Consider the following 14,717-nt stretch of genomic DNA (forward strand, 5'->3'; position numbering starts at 1 on the left):
CTTGTACAAACACTTAAGCTTTTCATTATTGATTACAGCAATGTTATCCTGAAAGGACTTTCTCAGGAAAGCTCATTAAGAACATCTGTGTTCATTATATCTGTGATGTTCAGATCTTTGATCGTATTTCATGATTATATGCACAGCTATTCTACCTGTGTGCAAACAAGATTTCCATACCCCCTGTCGTCTCTACTGTGTTATAAAAAAAACACTTTCCCTCATATCTCTCCTTGACTTTAATGTTATTATCTGAACAAGATGGCAGAACACCCATTCCAATCAGAGTCAAATCCTTTCTGTCCCACGCTGTCATTCAGCCTCTTTCTCAGTCTTTCCCAACTCTGGAATAAACTCTCACAGGGTATTAGGGAACTGCATACATCTCCATCTTCAGAAGTCAGTTAATCACATATCTACTAAAGCAACAGTACGATTACTATTGTTCCTATATGTACTCATTACCCTTGTACATCCTTCTCCCCAACCAGACCGTCCTCTTTTCCCAGTATTCTTAACTGGTGCAGTGTCCTTAAATTTCCTTTTCCCAGAACTTGCTACATCAGAAAACATCTATCTTGTAAACCTATAAATTCTTTTTTATATCTGCCACTATTATTACTATTACTATTAGTGGCAGCTCCTGCAGTAATACAAGTACCGCTAGCATTAACCTTATTAGTTCATAGTCAGTATTATTTAGTGACATTGCCACTTCAGACACTCAAATCATTTTAATACTATTTGTCATACTAAAACTGTTATTTCTTCAGAAACCATTATGTTAAAAATGGTACTGTATGTCTGAAATCCTGATCTGACATAAGATCAGATTAAATACACAAAATAAAAATAAATAAAGAATAAAGATGTAGAATGTTAATAACGTTTGCTTTATTTAAAAAGAGTTTTCCAATAAAAAAAGTTGGAGACATTACTTTTCAGCAAGACCTTGTACACTCCTTCTGGTGTCGAAATATTGTATATTACATTATTCTTAACATTGATCAATGAGACAAAGATATAAATATATACAACTATCAATATTTTCACCTTAGTGAATGGAGCACAACAGTGTTCCTTGGGGAGAACCTTACACATTATTCATAGTATATTCATTAACTTGAAGCTAACAATAGTGTAGTCAAATTACACAGTACAGCTGCAGTCTTAAAACTAAAGTCAACACTACAGATATCGAGTGAAAGAATACAGCACTAATCTTAAATATTAAAATTAACATTGTCCATATCATGGTACTTTTTTATATTGTAACACATGTTTTTTGTTAGCCTGTCATAATTTTTTTTAATTTTTTAAATGGCAAGAATCATGCAACAAGACAAAAATTGCTTACAATTTTGAGGGCATCCACTTTATGGGAGTTTCCTGCTATTGCTAGCTTTTGCCTTGGAATGTTAGTGTTTGCATTATTTCTAGTACTGTTCTCATGAATCGTTTCCCTAATAACACGTTCTTTATTGTTATTCCTGACAAAGACTGCACACACACATAGACATTCAGACTCATAACAGTTAGTATCCTAGATTAGATTAGATTAATACTAGTTCCATGGATCATGGATACGATATTTCGTAATGATGTGGAACGAGTCAAATTTTCCAATACATGACATAATTAAGTTAATTTAACAACATACTTAAGTTAATATAACAACTTTTTCATTTGTGTTTTTTAATTTTTTTTATTAATATTTTTTTTGTTTTTTAAATTTATATCTAAAAATTCCTGTATGGAGTAGGAGTAGTTGTCATTCAGAAATTCTTTTAATTTCTTCTTAAATACTTGTTGGTTATCTGTCAGACTTTTGATACTATTTGGTAAGTGACCAAAGACTTTAGTGCCAGTATAATTCACCCCTTTCTGTGCCAAAGTTAGATTTAATCTTGAATAGTGAAGATCATCCTTTCTCCTAGTATTGTAGTTATGCACACTGCTATTACTTTTGAATTGGGTTTGGTTGTTAACAACAAATTTCATAAGAGAGTATATGTACTGAGAAGCTACTGTGAATATCCCTAGATCCTTAAATAAATGTTTGCAGGATGATATTGGGTGGACTCCAGCTATTATTCTGATTACACGCTTTTGTGCAATAAATACTTTATTCCTCAGTGATGAATTACCCCAAAATATGATGCCATATGAAAGCAACGAGTGAAAATAGGCGTAGTAAGCTAATTTACTAAGATGTTTATCACCAAAATTTGCAATGACCCTTATTGCATAAGTAGCTGAACTCAAACGTTTCAGCAGATCATCAATGTGTTTCTTCCAATTTAATCTCTCATCAATGGACACACCTAAAAATTTGGAATATTCTACCTTAGCTATATGCTTCTGATTAAGGTCTATATTTATTAATGGCGTCATACCATTCACTGTACGGAACTGTATGTACTGCGTCTTATCAAAATTCAGTGAGAGTCCGTTTACAAGGAACCACTTAGTAATTTTCTGAAAGACAGTATTGACAATTTCATCAGTTAAGTCTTGTTTGTCAGGTGTGATTACTATACTTGTATCATCAGCAAAGAGAACTAACTTTGCCTAAGCCTGGATAAAAGATGGTGACAGTGCTCCATAGGACCAGCCTTGCATATTAAGCTGTGTCTACATTGGCTGTGCCACACTGTGGCACGGAAAACCAAAAAAAAGGTTTGATGCAGAATGGTGTGGACATTGAACTGCACCACTCTGCGCCACAATGAACAAGTTACACACAGTGTCAGTACATTAAAGGAAATGGTTCATTATGTGCATCATTCTGTTTGGACAGCGTATCTCATTTTCTATTTTTTCCCCCTGTGTGGGCATGACTTTACATGGAGAGCTGTATTTTATTTTAAAATGTTACTGATATGAGTAGGCTATATGGGATATGTGACTGAAAAATCCAAACTATGCTATATGGAAATAATTATTACTTATCATATTTCTCAGTTTCCACATGAGATAGGACACTCCTGAAATCTTTCTATAAACTTGGTTGATATGCTCTTCTCAATATGTGTTGCCAAGAGTTTGACACATTTATTTTCTATATTACTAGCCAATCCTGAAACAAGTTTTTAGGTTTTGTCTGGATTAAAAATAAGTTTATTGGCTGCAAACCAATTTGATGCAGAATCAAGAGTTTCTTGCATAAACTCATTGAGAGCTGGGAAGTTGTGATGTGAAGTAACAAAAGTTTTATATTAGTATAGCAGACTACGGATTATGATACACAATGGAACAGATCATTAACAGCCATAATGAAAAAGAAGGGGCCAAGGATTGAGACCTGTGGAACACTCATACTGAGTTTTACTAATGGGGAATATCTGCGAGATATGTCCACAAAGTAAGTTCTGTTTAGTTATATAAAACAAACATGTATAGATACAGAAAAAATATTTATTGTACAAAAATCTACAGCTGTTAAACTACTTTTCTACATAGCTTCTGAAATTTTGTACGCATTTGTCATAGCGTGGCACAAATTTTTGTATGCCTTCTTCATAGAAGGTTGTCACCTGTGTATTCAATCATGTGGTAACATGTTCTTTCAGTCTGTCATCATCAGTGAACTGTTGACCACCAATAACAGATTTTAGGTGTAAGAAGAGATGAAAGTCACTAGGAGTGAGGTCCGGGCTGTACAGAGGATAATCAAACGCATCCCAGTGAAATTCATGTAAGAGTTGTTAGGTCACATTCACCATGTGAGGTCGGGCATTATCCTGGAGAAAAACAACACTTTTTGACACTAATCCTCAGTGCTTGTTCTGTATTGTGCAGCGCAATTTCTTAATGGTCTCATAGTAACCATGTGCATCGATTGTTTGCCCTCGTGGTAAGAAATAAATTAGCAAAATGCCTTTTCTGTCCTAAAAAATGGTGCACATGACTTTTTGAGGTGTCAAGATTTGCTTAGGCTTAACCTTTGTTGGGGATGAAGTGTGCCTCCATTCCACTGATTGCTGTTTTGTTTCGGGGGGTGTCGTACGATACCCAAGTTTCATCCCCAGTGACTATCTGAGAAAGAAAACTATCGCCTTCTTCATTGAAGTGTGTCAAAAACTGAAGTGCACTAACCATCCGTTGTTTTTTGTGTTGATCAGTAAGAATTTTGGGTACCCAACGTGAGCAAAGTTTTCGACATTTCAGTTTTTAAGTAACAATTTCATGAATAAGTGATCATGAGATTTGCAGACCTTCCACAGCAAGGGCCCTAAGTGTAAACATATGGTTGTGCTTAATCTTCTCTTCAATTATCTGAACCAGTTCATCAGTAACCACAGATGGGACTCCGCTTCGTTCTTCATCGTGCACTTAATCGCGTCCTTCATTGAACAGTGTGACCCATCTTCTAACCATTGAATCACTCATAGCATTTGGTCCATAAACCTCACAGATTTGCTGATGAATTTCCTTTGGTTTAACTTTCTTTGCATTTATAAAATGAATCACAGATCTGATTTCACATGTGGCAGCATTTTCAATTACATCTGACATTATAAAGATGCGCTACAAAGCACGCATTGGCAGCAGTGATCTGAAAATGGCATACATGTCTTCTCCTTGAGTGAGAGTAACTGCCACACATGCCTTGAACAGCGATCGTAGCACTGCTGCGGATAGAAATAGACACGGAACTTATTTTGTGGACAACCCTTGTATTTCTAAACGAGACAAGCTGTCTTCTGTCATTCACGCAGGAAGAAATGACTGCTAATGTGCAATAGGAAGTCCAAGCTGGAATATCAACATTGCAGCTCACTGTACAATCTTTCAACCAAAGCCTTCTTCTTTTTTTTTTTAAAAAAAAAAAAACACCCACGCATATATGCAAATGCAAGCAAACCTCTCACACCCTCTCACACACGACTGCTGTCTCTGGCCTTTCTGGCCAGAACACAACTGTATTACATTGAATGGAAGCAGCAATTTGGAGTGGGGAAGGAGGAGGGATGGTAGGACATGAGTGAGAGGACGGAAGAAGTCAGTGTTGCCTGGCGGAGCCTGCATGGACTAGATGGTGGCTGGACAAGGTTTCCAGGCACAACACCAGGATGTTATGGGGAGGAGGGGGGGGAGGATGGGAATGGGAAATGGAAAAGGAGAGGGACGTAGAAGTGGAAAAGATTGGTGTACACATTGGCAGAGAGTGATGCACAATGAGATTGAAGGGGCATGAACTGGAAGATGGTGATAGGACGGAGGGGATAGAAACTGTTGGTTGAATGTTGTGGGTGACAGTAGTTTACCACAGATTGAAACCAGGATGATTTCATGAATGGAGAATGTGAAGCCAATATGATTTCAAGAGCAGAGAATGTGTTGTAAGGATTTATCCTACGGTAACCTACCATCCTCATACCCCCCACCCAACAGTTTCTGTTCCCTCTGTCGTACCACATCCTTCCAATTCACATCACTTCAATATCATTATGCACGGATTTCTGCCAATGCAACCACCAGTCTTTTCCCCTTCTCTGCTCCTCACCTCTTCCACTCCATGTTACCCCCTTCTTCCCCACAGCCTCCTGAAGCTGTGCCTGGTAGCTCTGTCTTGCCACTGTCTAGCTTCTGCAACCACCTTCTCCACCCCATTCTGGATTCCTGCTTCCATTCAACATGATACAGCTGCATTCTGGCCAGAGCAGCCGGAGATAGTAATCGTGTGGCGTGTGTGAGGTGTGCTTGGTTGTGTGAATCTGTGTGTGTTATTCTTCCTGATGAAGGCTTTAGCTGAAAGCTCAATGTGTAACAGTTGTTTCATAGTGCTTGTCTCTAACTCAAATTGTCATCTTTACAGTGAGAAGCAATCTATCCTTTTCATAATTTACTGCTAATGTAGATTGGTGTAAATTATAATATGCAAATTTTGTTAGTAATATGTTGAAAGGAATGAAATCAGATGCTATACTTAAATCACATAATACAAGAGACACCAGATTCTTGTTACATAAAGCTGTTAAAGTCTAATCAGATGGTATTTATCATGCAGATGGTATTTATACAGGGCCAAAATTCATACTGACTATTGCAAAGGCATTCATGCTTTTTAAAATAATTGCTTAATTGAATGTACATCAGTGTTTCAAATATATTTGAGAGTATTGACACGACAGAAACTGGTCAGTAGTTCTGAGGCAGTTGGCTATCATTCTTTTTGAACAGGGGATAAATTTTGAGATTTTGAGTGAACCAGGGAACACTCCTTACTCTAAAAATTGATTAAAAATAAGTGAACTGTTCTTTTAACAACATAATCAGACATCCAGTAGCAGTCCATACTTTTGAATTAGATAATTTAGAAACAGTTTTACAGACCTCATCAGACATGATTTTATCCCAATGAATCAAAGGCCATTTAAACAGCTGGGGACCAAGAAGAGCCCTTGCAAGCCTTAATTTTGCCTCCAAGTTTTCTGACTCATGTGACAAAGTAGTCACTCATTTCTCCTGTACTAAGCAGAGTTTGACATATCACATTAATAACACTACAGGATATTACAATTTATAGTTTTGTATAGGTCAGAATTCCAAGAAAATGGAAATGAGTGTTTGACTGTATTGGCCGGGTGGCCCTTTACGGGGCAGGTCCGGCTGCCTTGGTGCAGGTCTTATTACATTTGATGCCACATTGGGTGACCTGCATGCTGCATGGGGATGAAATGATGATGAAGGCAACACAACACCCAGTCCGTGAGCGGAGAAAATCCCCGACCCAACCGGGAATCGAACCTGGGCCTGTAGGACGGCAATCCATCAAGCTAATCACTCAGCTATTGGGGAGGACAGAATTCCAAGTCATCACATTCTTCAAAATATAAGCACACACACTGATTAGCCAGAACATTATGACCACTGGCAAGTACACCCATCCAGATGATAGTAGCACCATCTGGTGAGGAATGACTGGAACAATTAATATTGGTCTAAAGTTATCTAGTATGTCTCTGTCACTTTTGTGTGTTGCAAGTTATTTATAATTTTAAGGCATTTAAAGAAATTACTGTGGTGGTCACATGTCTGACTCAGTAAAAGGAGGATTGTTGCCCCATGACGCAGTGAGAGTGAGTTTGCTCTGTATGCTTGTAATAATTTCACAAGTTACGAATATTGTGTTTACCAATAAATAGTGTGAAAATCACATCTCTATGCTGTACCACTATTCTATCACACCGCTGGTACCCCATTTCCCACAGTACCATGGTCAAGAATTTTGTTTACAAGATAGAGCAGGGGTATTTTGATTCCCTTAAATACACATTTTAGAACACAGTAACTGAAACCATAGTAGTTCCCTGTTCTGCTTGTTTACAAAGTTAGTAACATCTGCAGCAGTAATTCAATTCTTCTCCCAGCGAATCTTTCATTTGGTGTACTCTGCTATTGGGAAGAAAAAGCCTGAGCTTCAGATGTATCATTAATTTACGTTAAAAGAGGTCTGGCAGAATTTATAAAATATTCTTTGAAAGTTTAGTTGTTCCTCTAACTTTCTCCTGTATGGCTGTTGTCTTGGATGTGGTATTTTGTGTAATAAAGAGTGTGGTGTCTCACATCGGGACCTGTTGTCTGTCACCCTGATCCTATCCTAGGATAGGACACTACATCAGTGACCCATGATGACCGCATACTGACATATTTTCATGCTGGTTTGGATACTAAACATCAACAATGTAGCCATTGTGCAACTGTTGTGTACTGCAATTCACAATTTGCAACTGTCTCTCCAGCAACCCAAATTCATCAAACGTGAAAGTGACACTCACCAGTACAGTGCTCCAACAGCAGACAACAAAGCTGAAAATGATGTGCTACAAATGATTTACTGTTACTTTGTTGCCTCTCCTGCTTTGCATGAGAATCTGACACATACTGAGCCACACAATCCAAGAGGTCAGATTCATGATCATTCGCTCTGGCTGAAATGTCTTCCATGCCACAAGCAAAATCATGTGGCCTGGTAGTGGTGCAGCCAGCTACACAGTCTTGGGATGTTTTCACCACACTTCCAGCTGTGCATTGAACAGATATGGAACATTTGTCTCTTTTACCTCTATGCATGTCACCTTGGCAATTGACACAACTACCCCCTGACGTCGTATCCTCCTGCTTTAGTGCACATCCTAAGCTACCACCATTTCACACAGACCAACTCATTGTCTGATTCACAATAGGTGAAAGTATCCTCACCGCATATGACATCACAAGTGACAGCACTAAATTTCTTATACTGCTCAGTCATTTAGGAGAGCATACTGATGTGCTTATCAGCCCCCCACAGATAACAAGTACACTACAGCAAAATCAGCTCTTCCTCTCACAGATGCCAGAAGAACAGCTACAGCAAGTGATTTATGACAAAAAACTGGGGAACAGGACTGTGTCACAACTCTGGCCTAGGTTAGATACTCCAGTTGACTATTAACTAATGTTAGACCACATGTTTTGGACCCTATGAGTCGTCAAACTTCTGTTGCAAGTGCAACTTGCCACGACACCCGTGTACATGAATCGCTGGATAACAGGCTCAAATTGGCAGACAGAATCTTTGCCATATTCACACACTGACAATACATCATGGTCTCAGTCCAGGACAGTGTTCTTTACACAAACACAACAATCTCCTATGCACCTGGAAACCATATCCCTCATGGCACCACACCTGCGTGGGCCCAACTTTGCTGATGTCGCTTGCAGTTTGGCAATGCTCCGTGTATCTACTGCCCGCCTTCTGACTACCCAATAGAGTAACACAGTCCACGATGGGTGCACCAGACTGTGGATGCTATTGAAGTTGCCTCATCTCACACTACAGCAATGAATTGTCTCTTATGCCACAAACACAGAAGGGCACCACACATTACATCCTCAACCAGTTATGCCAACAATATTATCTCACTGACTTGGACTCCAACGCAAGAAATGCACCTTCAGCCCTTTGTCATACATCACGCGGCAACTTTGCTATATAGTTCCAAGCCTCATACACTGGATCTGGACCTCAAAGGTGTGATCACAAGGAGCTTCCTCATTGTGGACATGAGTGAACTTTTACTCTGTGCTAATTTCCTTCCCCATTTCTGATTACTACTGGATTTGGTTATTGGTACATTGATTTACCAAGAAAAAACCTGCTCCATTTCCAGAGTCACTGGCCACGTCCTTCTGACAACACAGCACACCATTGCCACATCTCTTTCGGATGACACTAGAATCACCCTTCAACTTATCATCGTCGTTGTTAGCTACGAGACTGCATTACATTCTAAAAGTTCAACAAGTCCACTTTGAAACACAGCTGGATCCTCTACGCCTACAGCAGGAAAATGACACCACAAGATGTTGGAAGAACTCACCGCAGCATGGCGCCATCTAGAAATTTTATCAGACACAATAGTTACCTTCACTTGCCCATGATCCCTTTGATGCACCCTCTCAACCTGGTCTCAACAGAGCAATGTCAATCTCCAAAGAAGCGCCTCTGTCATTGACAAGGGCAGTATGCTATCTCCTGCTCATGTGCTTCCCCCCTGAAACCCCATGTGTTACTGCATCCCCAGTCTCACTATGAGTGTCATTTACACAGTATACTCTGTGCTGCTAAGACAGTGGACAATGAATTTTAAAAGGCAGAATTGTGAGATCTTGGGACAGTTCATGGGCTTTCCCCTTTAAGTCAGTGCCCAAGAAAGGTGGGACTGTTTGTTTATTGTGGAGAATACAGGGCTCTTAAGGCTCATATGATAATTGACAGTTACCTGATACCAGACATTCCTTTTACTTATTTATTTATTTTTATTTTATACATGTAGTTCTATAGGACCAAATTGAGGAGCAAATCTCCAAGGTCACAAACCATGTCAGTATATGAAATTACATCAGAAAAGTAATAACAGATAAAATGTTTACCAAATCCAAAAAATCACAAGCCCAAGTATATGTAAACACAATCAACAATATAACACAGGAATCAGCTTAATTTTTCAAGGAACTCTCAACAGAATAGAAGGAGTGGCCCATGAGGAAACTCTTCAGTTTAGATTTGAAAGCAGGTGGATTACTACTAAGATTTTTGAAATCTTGTTATAGCTTACTGAAAATGGATGCAGCAGTACACTGTCCTCCCCCCGTGAACCATGGACCTTGCCGTTGGTGGGGAGGCTTGCGTGCCTCAGCGATACAGATAGCCATACCGTAGGTGCAACCACAACGGAGGGGTATCTGTTGAGAGGCCAGACAAACGTGTGGTTCCTGAAGAGGGGGCAGCAGCCTTTTCAGTAGTTGCAAGGGCAACAGTCTGGATGATGGACTGATCTGGCCTTGTAAAAATAACCAAAACGGCCTTGCTGTGCTGGTACTGCGAACGGCTGAAAGCAAGGGGAAACTATAGCTGTAATTTTTCCCGAGGGCATGCAGCTGTACTGTATGATTAAATGATGATGGCGTCCTCTTGGGTAAAATATTCCGGAGGTAAAAATAGTCCCCCATTGGGATCTCCGGATGGGGACTACTCAAGAGGATGTCGTTATCAGGAGAAAGAAAACTGGCATTCTACGGATCGGAGCGTGGAATGTCAGATCACTTAATCGGGCAGGTAGGTTAGAAAATTTAAAAAGGGAAACAGATGGGTTAAAGTTAGATATAGTGGGAATTAGTGAAGTTTGGTGGCAGGAGGAACAAGACTTCTGGTCAGGTGACTACAGGGTTATAAACACAAAATCAAATAGGGGTAATGCAGGAGTAGGTTTAATAATGAATAGGAAAATAGGGATGCGGGTAAGCTACTACAAACAGCATAGTGAATGCATTATTGTGGCCAATACAGATATGAAGCCCACACCTACTACAGTAGTACAAGTTTATATGCCAACTAGCTCTGCAGATGACGAAGAAATTGAAGAAATGTATGATGAAATAAAAAAAAAATTAATCAGATAGTGAAGGGTGATGAAAATTTAATAGTCATGGGTGACTGGAATTCGGTAGTAGGAAAAGGGAGAGAAGGAAACGTAGTAGGTGAATATGGATTGGGGCTAAGAAATGAAAGAGGAAGCCGCCTGGTAGAATTTTGCACAGAGCACAACTTAATCATAGCTAACACTTGGTTTAAGAATCATGAAAGAAGGTTGTATACATGGAAGAACCCTAGAGATGCTAAAAGGTATCAGATAGATTATATAATGGTAAGACAGAGATTTAGGAACCAGGCTTAATATTGTAAGACATTTCCAGGGGCAGATGTGGACTCTGACCACAATCTATTGATTATGACCTGTAGATTAAAACTGAAGAAACTGCAAAGAGGTGGGAACTTAAGGAGATGGGACCTGGATAAACTGAAAGAACCAGAGGTTGTACAGAGTTTCAGGGAGAGCATTAGGGAACAATTGACAGGAATGGGGGAAAGAAATACAGTAGAAGAAGAATGGGTAGCTTTGAGGGATGAAGTAGTGAAGTCAGCAGAGGATCAAGTAGGTAAAAAGATGAGGACTAGTAGAAATCCTTGTGTAACAGAAGAAATATTGAATTTAATTGATGAAAGGAGAAAATATAAAAATGCAGTAAATGAAGCAGGCAAAAAGGAATACAAATGTCTCAAAACTGAGATCGACAGGAAGTGCAAAATAGCTAAGCAGGGATGGCTAGAGGACAAATGTAAAGATGTAGGGGCTTATCTCACTAGGGGTAAGATAGATACTGCCTACAGGAAAATTAGAGACCTTTGGAGAAAGGAGAACCACTTGCATGAATATCAAGAGCTTTGATGGAAACCCAGTTCTGAGCAAAGAAGGGAAAGCAGAAAGGTGGAAGGAGTATATAGAGGGCCTATACAAGGGTGATGTACTTGAGGACATTATTATGGAAATGGAAAAGGATGTAGATGAAGATGAAATGGGAGATACGCCACTGTGTGAAGAGTTTGACAGAGCACTGATAGACCTAAGTCGAAACAAGGCCCCCGGAGTAGACAACATTCCATTAGAACTACTGACAGCCTTGGGAGAGCCAGTCCTGACAAAACTCTACCATCTGGTGAGCAAGATGTATGAGACGGGCGAAATTCCCTCACACTTCAAAAAGAATATAATAATTCCAATCGCAAAGAAAGCAGGTGTTGACAGATGTGAAAATTACTGAACTATCAGTTTAATAAGCCACAGCTCCAAATTCCAACACGAATTCTTTACAGACGAATGGGAAAATTGGTAGAAGCCGACCTCGGGGAAGATCAGTTTGGATTCCGTAGAAATACTGGAACATGTGAGGCAATACCGACCTTACGACTTATCTTAGAAGAAAGATTAAGGAAAGGCAAACCTACGTTTCTAGCATTTATAGACTTAGAGTAAGCTTTTGACAATATTGACTGGAATACTCTATTTCAAATTCTATGGGTGGCAGGGGTAAAATACAGGGAGCGAAAGGCTATTTACAATTTGTACAGAAACCAGATGGCAGTTATAAGAGTCGAAGGGCATGAAAGGGAAGCAGTGTTTGGGAAGGGAGTGAGACAGGGTTGTAGTCTCTCCCCAATGTTATTCAATCTGTATATTGAGCAAGCAGTAAAGGAAACAAAAGAAAAATTTGGAGTAGGTATTAAAATCCATGGAAAAGAAATAAAAACTTTGAGGTTCGCCGATGACATTGTAATTCTGTCAGAGACAGCAAAGGACTTGGAAGAGCAGTTGAATGGAATGGATAGAGTCTTGAAAGGAGGATACAAGATGAACATCAACAAAAGCAAAACAAGGATAATGGAATGTAGTCGAATTAAGTTGGGTGATGCTGAGGGAATTAGATTAGGAAGTGAGACACTTAAAGTAGTAAAGGAGTTTTGCTATTTGGGGAGCAAAATAACTGATGATGGTTGAAGTAGAGAGGATATAAAATGTAGACTGGCAATGGCAAGGAAAGCGTTTCTGAAGAAGAGAAATTTGTTAACATCGAGTATTGATTTAAGTGTCAGGAAGTCATTTATGAAAGTATTTGTATGGATTGTAGCCATGTATGGAAGTGAAACATGGACAATAAATAGTTTGGACAAGAAGAGAATAGAAGCTTTTGAAATGTGGTACTACAGAAGAATGCTGAAGATTAGATGGGTAGATCACATAACTAATGAGGAAGTATTGAATAGGATTGGGGAGAAGAGAAGTTTGTGGCACAGCTTGACCAGAAGAAGGGATCGGTTGGTAGGACATGTTCTGAGGCATCAAGGGATCACAAATTTAGTATTGGAGGGCAGCGTGGAGGGTAAAAATCGTAGGGGGAGACCAAGAGATGAATACACTAAGCAGATTCAGAAGGATGTAGGCTGCAGCAGGTACTGGGAGATGAAGAAGCTTACACGGGATAGAGTGGCATGGAGAGCTGCATCAAACCAGTCTCAGGACTGAAGACCACAACAACAACAACAGTACACTGTGTACCATTCTGCACAAGAGTCAATGACATGTGATCCAAATGCAGATTGGATTTCTCCCTTGTATTAGCTGGGTGAAAACTGCTTATTCTTAGGAATAGGCTGATATTGTTAACAAGAAATATCAGTAAATATATATATATATATATATATATATATATATATATATATATATATATATATATATATATATATATATATATATATATATATATTGAGAGGCCAATGTCAGAATACCTAGACTAACAAACAGGGATCGACAAGAGGTTCAAGAAACGTACACCACTTGTTGCCCAAACTGCCCATTTCTGAGCCAAAATTACCCATTGAGAATGGGAAGAGTTACCCCAAAATATAATACCATAAATCATAACCAGATGAAAATAAGCAACATAGACTACTTTTTGTGTAGAACTATCAATTACTTTAGATACCACTCTAGAAGCAAAAATGGTAGCATTAAGTCTTTGAACAAGATTCTGAACATGGGCTTTCCATGACAGTTTACTATCTTTCTGAACACCTAGAAAACTGAACTGTTCAGTTTCACTAATCATACGCCCATTCTGTGAAATTGCAATGTCAGGTTTTGTTGACTTGGAAACTGTAAAAACTGAATCTTACTGTGGTTTAGCATTAGTTTGTTTTCTATGAGCCATGAATTTATGTCTTGAACTGCACTATTTGAAACAGTGCCAACAAACACCTGTAATACTAGAGGGCATATCATTTATATAACCAAGGAACAGGAATGGCCCCAGCACTGATCCCAGGGGCACCCCTCATTTAACTGTGCCCCACTGGACCCCATACCATAGCCATTCTCAGTACTGTGGAGAATGAGCTTTTGTTGTCTGTTATTAAAGTTACGCCAGTTGTGAGTGACTCCCCACATTCCATAACAGTACAGCTTCTGGAGCAATATTTTGTGATCAACACAATCAAATGACTCACAGAGAAAAGAGAATATATCATTTTCAGTTGTTAAAACTACTTCTAAAACCAAACTGTACACTTGACAACAAATTATGTGACATAAAATGATCAATTATCCTTACATACACAGCCTTTTCAATAACTTTAGCAAAATGACATAGGAATAGGTCTAAAATTGTCTACATTATCCCTTTCTCCCTTTTTATAAAGCAGCTTTACTACTGAGTATTTTAATTGTTCGGGAAATTGACCATTCCCAAAGGAAAAATTACAAATATTGCTAAATACAGGGCTAACGTGTGCAGCACAGTATTATAATATTTTGCAAGGTACCCCATCA

The sequence above is a fragment of the Schistocerca serialis genome, chromosome 2 (assembly GCF_023864345.2).
Source record: "Schistocerca serialis cubense isolate TAMUIC-IGC-003099 chromosome 2, iqSchSeri2.2, whole genome shotgun sequence".
NCBI classification, from domain to species: domain Eukaryota; kingdom Metazoa; phylum Arthropoda; class Insecta; order Orthoptera; family Acrididae; genus Schistocerca; species Schistocerca serialis.